This window comes from Diuraphis noxia, unplaced genomic scaffold (genome assembly GCF_037042655.1).
Source record: "Diuraphis noxia isolate RWA-SAM2 unplaced genomic scaffold, SU_Dnox_SAM2 contig0001, whole genome shotgun sequence".
In the NCBI taxonomy this organism is placed as follows: domain Eukaryota; kingdom Metazoa; phylum Arthropoda; class Insecta; order Hemiptera; family Aphididae; genus Diuraphis; species Diuraphis noxia.
The window spans coordinates 8,679,407-8,687,162 of NW_028301711.1; the positions used below are offsets into that span (position 1 = coordinate 8,679,407).

Sequence of the window (7,756 nt, forward strand, 5' to 3'; positions counted from 1 at the left end):
GTTATTTTAAAATGATGTAAGAAAGCAAATGGCTATGGATGCATTTAGAAATGCTTGTTTACAAATATATGAAAAAGAGTGTGTGTTATGGATTTTACACACAACACAAAATAAAATGTACGCACCAATTGAAGATTAAAATAATGAATGTATTTTTATTAAAATTGGTAGTAAAAATCTTAAGTATAGCTACAAATTGTTAATCGGACACTGGTTATTCTACGACTGTCTGACTCCCCTGTGTGTTGTCGTGACGGTGCTCCGTCTCACATAAAGAAAACCCTTATTCAGCGGTTCCCACGGTAGCAACGTCGTACGACACACACTCTGCATTATCGTTGTAATAAAATATGTGTTAATATATGTTAATAACATAATATATAGATATATAAAACTAAAATATGTACCATTCAGGGGTTCTTAACACCCCCCAGACTAAATGAGACACGGGGGTCCAATGACCACAGTGTTTCACTCAAATTAAAAGTTTCTGTAAAGTTTCGAATTTTCTGTTATTTGGGGGTCAGCACAGTTTGACAATAAAATAATAAAAATAATAAAAAAAAAATAATAAAAGAAAATAATTTATACTTGGATCTCCTGAATACCATTAGATTATTCTACTTCTGGTATTTCAGGGTTGTATAGTTTTGTGACATTTTTTCTTAATCTAAGACCTAATATACTAGTTGTTAATATTGTTAGTATTACAATAATATAAATGAAAATAACATGAATGTTAATATTAAAAATTAATGAAGGTTCAGCCAATGTATGAGAAAGTTTATTTAACTCAACTGCTTTATTAGTTAGTTGGTTCAAATTTTGAATTAGGATTTTATTTGTAAGGTTTTGAGGAATAATTGTTTTGACTTTATCTGTCAATGTGTGTAACAGTTCATTCCTAGAATTTACTGGTATAATGTCTGAATGAACTTCCCTACTAGGTTTGTTATTAGAAAATAATATAGAGTTTCTGAGATTGATTTTACAAGATGGGGGTATAGTTATTCTGCCCACGCCCTCAATTTCTATCTTGGAATTTCTTATTGGATTTGTGCAAGTGACGGTACCTACTTCCAGTTGGGTGTAATAGATCCATGAATTAGTTTGCACCAACTGATGCCATATAGGGGTTTTTAAGGAAATGAATTTGAACTTGCAATTGTCTGGATTAAATTGGTTATTCACTAGTAATGAAACTACACATACATCCGATTCTGCACAATGTTGGATATGTTGATTACCTCTACAAACTCTATAGGGATTTAATGTTATACATTCTCCCCATTTTACGTTATCTAAAACAATAAAATTCTCATTGTCACTGCTTACACCTAAATAATCTATTTCAGGGTCAACTAAGAAAATATTTTGTTCACTGTGGATTATAGGTAAAGGTATCGGGTGGTATATATTGTATTCTTCACTGGAAATTAGTGGAATTTCTATTACATAGATAAGATAGTTGTCTTTAAAGAATATAGTTTTTTCAGAGATTCGGAGAATATCATTAAGAGATTCTGTATTTACTTCCAATGGAAAAGTATTTCCAATCGGCAAGTCTGCCTTAATTTCAAGAAGTTCTTTAATAATATGCTGTGGGGTAAAGACACTAGTGTGAATTTTTCCATCTAAGGCTGTGTTTATTATAGAGATAAGGTTCTGTGTTTCATGAGCGTACTTATTTAATACTAGTTCAAATAGTAATGATTGTTCTAATACTTTGGTTCTGAACGCCAATTTATTAAGGTTTTGGATAGTAGTATTTGCTTGTGCTTGTAGGTACTGGAGGTTTTGTTCTACCTTTTGTTGTTGAAGTTCTAATTGTTGTGTAGAGTGATTTACTTCTGCTTGTAGGAACCTGATTTTCTCTGGAATATATTTTTTTTGCTAAGTACTTTGCTTCTGTTTAGTTCTGTTATTTGATTTATAATGAATTCAACATCAATCTTTGAGCATACACCGTACAGAACGTTGGCCACACGCCTGAAGGTTTGCCCCAATCCCCGTCGAACTTTATTACCATCATTACCAATTGCTAACATGAGACTTCTGTGATTAGCTTCGATCTCGTTTAAATATGGCAAAGTCGCTCTAGAAAATTGTTGTATAAACAGAGAGCAAATCTCCTCAATTTCCACACTACCAAATCTGTTGTTCATATTTTTACAAATGGTCGTAGTTGCTTCATAGTGAGCCATGATGACATGGTATTTTGAAATTAATAATTGTACATCCAAGGAGATTACCAATTCCCAATTAACATGTGACAATCTGGCTACTCCATTTGACTCATAATAGATCCCTTGTTGGTTCTTGAATGACGTTAGATTGAATACTTGGTAATGATTTTTATGGTCTAAATCATTGATAGAAGGTTCTGTGGTGCTTATTGAAATTAGGCTGAGTCTGAAACATAGTTATGTTCTTTCATGAAATTGTTTTAAAAGGTTCCGGTGTACCTTTACAGGTTTGTTTCTCTTAAGTATCGTAACATTTGGTGAATCTGGTTGGATATCTAATTTGTTTCTTCATCTCAAAGTGATAATCTTCATAGTTGTATTGAGGTTCTGGGTCTCGAGTGAATGAATGAGGAACTGTTATTTCATTACCATAAACTAATTGATATGGTTGAAATTTGGTTGCTGTATGTACGGTCGAATTATGACAGAACATCGCGAATGGAACATAAGTGTCCCAATTTTGAGGATCTTTGTCAACAAAACTTCGTAAGTAATCCCCTAATGTTCTGTGGCTACGCTCTAGAGAGCCATTGCTTTGAGGATGATATGGTGTGGTTGAAGTTTGTTTGATCTTTAGGAGTTGACATACTTCTCTGAATACGTGGCTCAGAAATTCCGTTCCACAGTCTGTGACAAGACTTTTCGTAAGTCCATGTAAGCACACAAATTGGGTTACAAAATGGTATGCTACCGTGTTTGCTTCATGATTTATCATGGGGACTGCCCATGCAAATTTAGAAAGGTCATCTTGAAGAGTTAAGATGAATATATATTTCCTTTATGAGATTTAGGGAATGGTCCTACAATATCCATGAAAATTTTCTCAAAGGGTCTGGAAGCGGTTGTGGTAATAACCATTGGTTCTTTTACTGATCGATTTGGTATTTTCTGACGTTGGCAAGTTTCGCAGGAAAGGATATATGTTTTGATCATCTGTCTCATTCCCTTCCAGTGATGCTGTTGTAATATTCTTTGATATGTCCGATTTATTCCTTGATGTCCCCCCAAAGGAGTTTCGTGGAATTCTCGAATGATTCGTAACTGGTCTTCTTCCGTTAACCGTTCTTGTGTCACGATTTGTATTTCTATTTCCGAATTTCGGAACGTGTAGTATAACATGCTCCGGACGGTTTCCCATTTAATGCCGTCCCGATCTATCACTAAACGCGGACAAGCAAGTCGCGTGACTTTCCGCTCTTGGCAAATTTTCTTGAGATTCTGAAGACTTTGAAAAATATCTGCGCAGGTCGGCTTTTGTCAGAACTTTTCTTTAGTAATGAGGTAGAATATGTTTCTGTCTGCTATTTCTAGTGATGCTACCTCGGTAACCTTTTTCTGTAGTCTACGTAGCTGTGCTAGGTTGCCAAATTTTCTTCTCATTTGTACGGCTATTCCGTGTGTCATCTCGAAATCCGCCGAAACGCCACATACCAAGGAAATGTTATGATCCATTTCGAATATATTCCCTGATACTTCGCTAATCTTTTTAGTTGGTTTCTTAAGACTGGAATCTGCTTGCAGAAATTCCTGATAATTTTCGGAAATTTGTATTTCTCCCGAAGAACTAGCTTGATGAGCGTTTTGAGCATTCGGAGTATCGGAAATTTCTGATGGTTCTGAATTGTCTGGATATTTTGAATTCTCTGCAGCTTTCGAGGATCTGGTGACGACTTGATTTATTCGACTTAAAGCATCTGCATTTGTGTTATTAGCGCCAGGTTTGTAATGAATGGTGTATTGGTGTTCCTCCAATTTTAAACGCCACCGCGTTAGCCGTGAACCTGGGTCCTTTAGGTTGAACAGCCACACCAATGCCCGATGGTCTGTTATAATGTTGAACTGTTGGCCAAAAAGGTACGGCCAAAAAGTTTTAACTCCCCATACTATGCTTGCTAATTCTTTTTCGGTCGTATTGTAGTTTATTTCAGCTTTATTCAATGTTCTGGATGCATAAGCAATTGGTAGGTCCTTCCCAATGGGTCCCTGAGAAAGTACACAACCAATTGCGTAGTTGCTGGCGTCACAGGTAAGATTGAACGGTCTAGTGAAATCTGGGTACTGAAGGATCGGATAATTTATTAGAAGGGTTTTCAGTTTTTCGAATGACTGTTGACATAGATCACTCCACTTGAATGGCACATCCCTCTTTAGTAACGAAGTTAGTGGTTTAGCTATCTGTCCATAATTTTGAATGAAACGTCTATAATACCCAGAGAGTCCCAAGAACGATTTAATACCTTTTACGTTTTGGGGTACTGGAAAATTCTGAACACACTCAACCAATTTCGGGTCAGGCTTAACGCCTTCGTCAGTAATTTGATGTCCTAAATAAGTGACCTCTTTCCTCAGAAATTCGCATTTCAAGGGCTGTAGTTTTAAATTGAATTGTCTAAGCCTTTCCAAAATTTCTGTAAGTTTTTGTGAATGATCTGGGAGGTCCTTAGCATAAATAATGATGTCATCAAGATATACTAATGCTTTTAACCCATTCAGGCCTGAGAGTACTTTGTTCATCATCCTCTGGAATGTTCCGGGGGCACCTTTTAGACCAAACGGCATCCGCAAAAATTCGAAATGGCCTTTATCTTTGTCTTTTCGCGGTCAGCCGGGTTCATTGGTACCTGATGATATCCTTGAGCTAAATCGAGCGTACTATAGTATTTGGACTTTCCTAATTGGTCCAGGATGTCCGTAATATTGGGAAGTGGAAAAGCATCCCCCACTGTAACTTGATTGAGTCGTCGAAAATCAACGCATACTCGATATTTTTCAACACCGTTAACATCCGGTTTCTTTGGAACAACCAAAAGAGGCGCGTTCCATGGAGAATCACTAGGAGCAATTACACCTTCTCGTTCTAAAATCTCCATTTGTTCTGTTATTTCTTGCCGATGTCGCTGGGGTAATCGGTATGGTTTTTCATGAATTGGATGAACGGCTCCAGAAGTTTTGATTTCGTGAGTCACGGCGTTTGTCGCAGTGATTTTATCCCCTTCCAATTGAAACACATCAGAGTATTCCTCACAAATGGTAAGCAATGAAGATTTTTCTTCGGAGTTTAAATGATCTGTTCGTAGGGCTGAGTGTAAGCGAGAAATTCTGTTTCCATCAACACAAGGTTCCGTATTATCTGAGATTTGTGATAAGTGCACATTAGCTTCGTTGAAATCTTCATGCTCGAGTTGCTCTAGCTCAGGAATTTGAAATTGAACTTGACTGTCTGTTGGATTAATAAGTGGAACGTATATAAGATGATTTCTTACTGTGGTGACACAATTTCCACAGGTGATGGCATTCGTAATGCTTTGACTAGAAATTAAAATAGTTGAATCCTCTGTTTTGTTGGGAGCTGGAATGGCAACGAGAGTTTGTGTTCTTGGTAGTATTGTTAAGTTACAAAGAGGAGGAAGGATTAATTCTTTTGATTGGTAGTTGATTATGGTTCCTTGTCCGATAATAAATGGTTTGCCTAAGATTCCTTCATTTGGTACTGGGAAATCGGGTTTAACCACTTCGAATTCAACACGTCTTCGTTCACCTCCAATTTGAAGTTCGATAGTGACGGATCCTAGAGTCATCACAAAAGTATCTGTTATTCCCTTGAGTTCGTACACGGTATGGTCGTATACCATTACTTCATCGCGCAATGCTGAGAGTTTGATTAAATTTAAGTCACTGCCAGAGTCAATTAAAAATTTGGGATCTGTTGGAATGGTCTGAGGGCTTTGACACTGTACATGATCTTGTTCAATTTTCTGACGAGCTGTATTATTTAAGATAGTCCTGCGAATGAGATTGCGGCTGTTTTCATGCTTCCTGCCGAGCGCCCGCCGTCGGCTCCCGACTGTGAAGAGTTTTTCGAGTTTTGTGAGGTAGTCGATGTAGATTCTGCGGATCGCTTTGAAGTTACGTATTTTAATTTCCTACACTCCTCCTTGGTGTGACCTGGTTTCTTGCAATAACGGCAAGTAATCGTACTAACGGTCGCTTTTTGGGGATTCTGAGGTTTTTGAACATTATTGGGCTTAGCTTGGAGAGACCTGCAGTCTCTGGCCCAATGTCCCATTTTCCCACAATGGAAACAAGGAGTACTAGGTTTCTTTGTGTGCGTTTTTCCATTGTTTTGTTTGACAGAAGATTCATAAAAACGCTTGGACTCGTCGAGTGATTTTCTCACCCTTTCCTCTTCTCGTGCAGCTTGAATTGCTTTTTCAAGGGTTGGTGGATTTCGGGCCTTAATGAAATCTTTCAATTTCCCCAATCCTTCTATGAAAACTTGAATGGTCTGAGCTTTCAAACTGTCCTCCAATGCTGTGGCGACTTCTACAGATTTTCCGTTGGTTTCCTGTTCTAGTATGAGGGTCTGTAAGGACTCAATTCTCGAAGAATATGACATGACGTCCTCATCACTTTTCTGCTTACTCGAATAGAGTTCTAAATATAGATGTGTCGTGGTTCGCTGAGGTTCTAATGACGTTTTTAATGTATCTTTGAGTTCGGTCCAGGATTGAATCGAACGGAATTTTACGGCGGCCCGGGCCTTTCCCGTAAGCCGGATAATAATGCCTTGGAGTAGTCGCTGCTTAGCTTTCTCATTGGCACACATAATTGCGAATTCACATTGTTCTAGGAACAGCTCGAGATCCTCTTGGTTCGCCCCACTGAATGTCGCTGGTAATAGTTTTAAGGCTGCTTCTAGCCCTATGGTGTCTACGGATTTGCCTGACTGCGATAGAAGTTGTTGTGGGTTGTTCTGTGTTGATGTATTTGTTACTAGATTTTCGGCTGGTTGAGAATTTCCTGCTTCGGAATTTAATGGTTGTAGAATGGATTCGTCGTCGGTCATCACAATGGTCTGATCTAGAATATTTGTTTGCAAGGTATGGTTCGTATGAACAAGCACGCTATCTACGGCAGCTATTGTTTGGTTAACGTTTTGCAATAACGTCTCGTTAGATTCTATAACTTCAATGCTCTGGTTTATAAAAAGATTATCCCCCGAAATTTCTGCAACAGGTCGTTCAGATTCTGGAAATTGTGGATTTGAAAACCTAACAGGAAGACTGAGACGTGGAGCAGGGACAGGGTCCTCGAAAGTTTCCTCACTATCTTCCAATTCAGGGGTAGGGGACCTACTATTATTATCTACTGTGTCACTCATCAACTAAGTATTAAGCAGTAATGATCTATGCCAAAAAAAAACTAGTACTGTTGCTAAACAGTTAAAATAGATTATTAAGAGTTATCACTACTGGTTTTTATGACAATAATAAAAAAAAATAATAAAAAAAAATTCGATAACTAATTTAAATTGTTAGTATGTTAGTAAATGTTCTGTTACTCACAACACCGCAAACTGCATTGACGCCGCCATGAGTGTTGCCGTTGGAAGTGTGTAAATGATTCTGCTTGGCTCTCAGTGAAAAGAATCATAAACGACGTAAATCCTCTTCGACAGCTCTTGTGGAATGGACGTTTGCTTGCCCCGAAACAGCTGGCGCGGGGACCAC

The 7,756-nt window shown here is 37.8% G+C and overlaps 1 pseudogene; it reads right to left on the reverse strand.

Moving 5' to 3' along the window:
* Positions 1 to 585: 585 nt before the first annotated feature.
* LOC149059431 (uncharacterized) lies at positions 586 to 2,362 on the reverse strand (annotated as a pseudogene).
* Between the last annotated feature and the right edge of the window lie 5,394 nt (positions 2,363 to 7,756).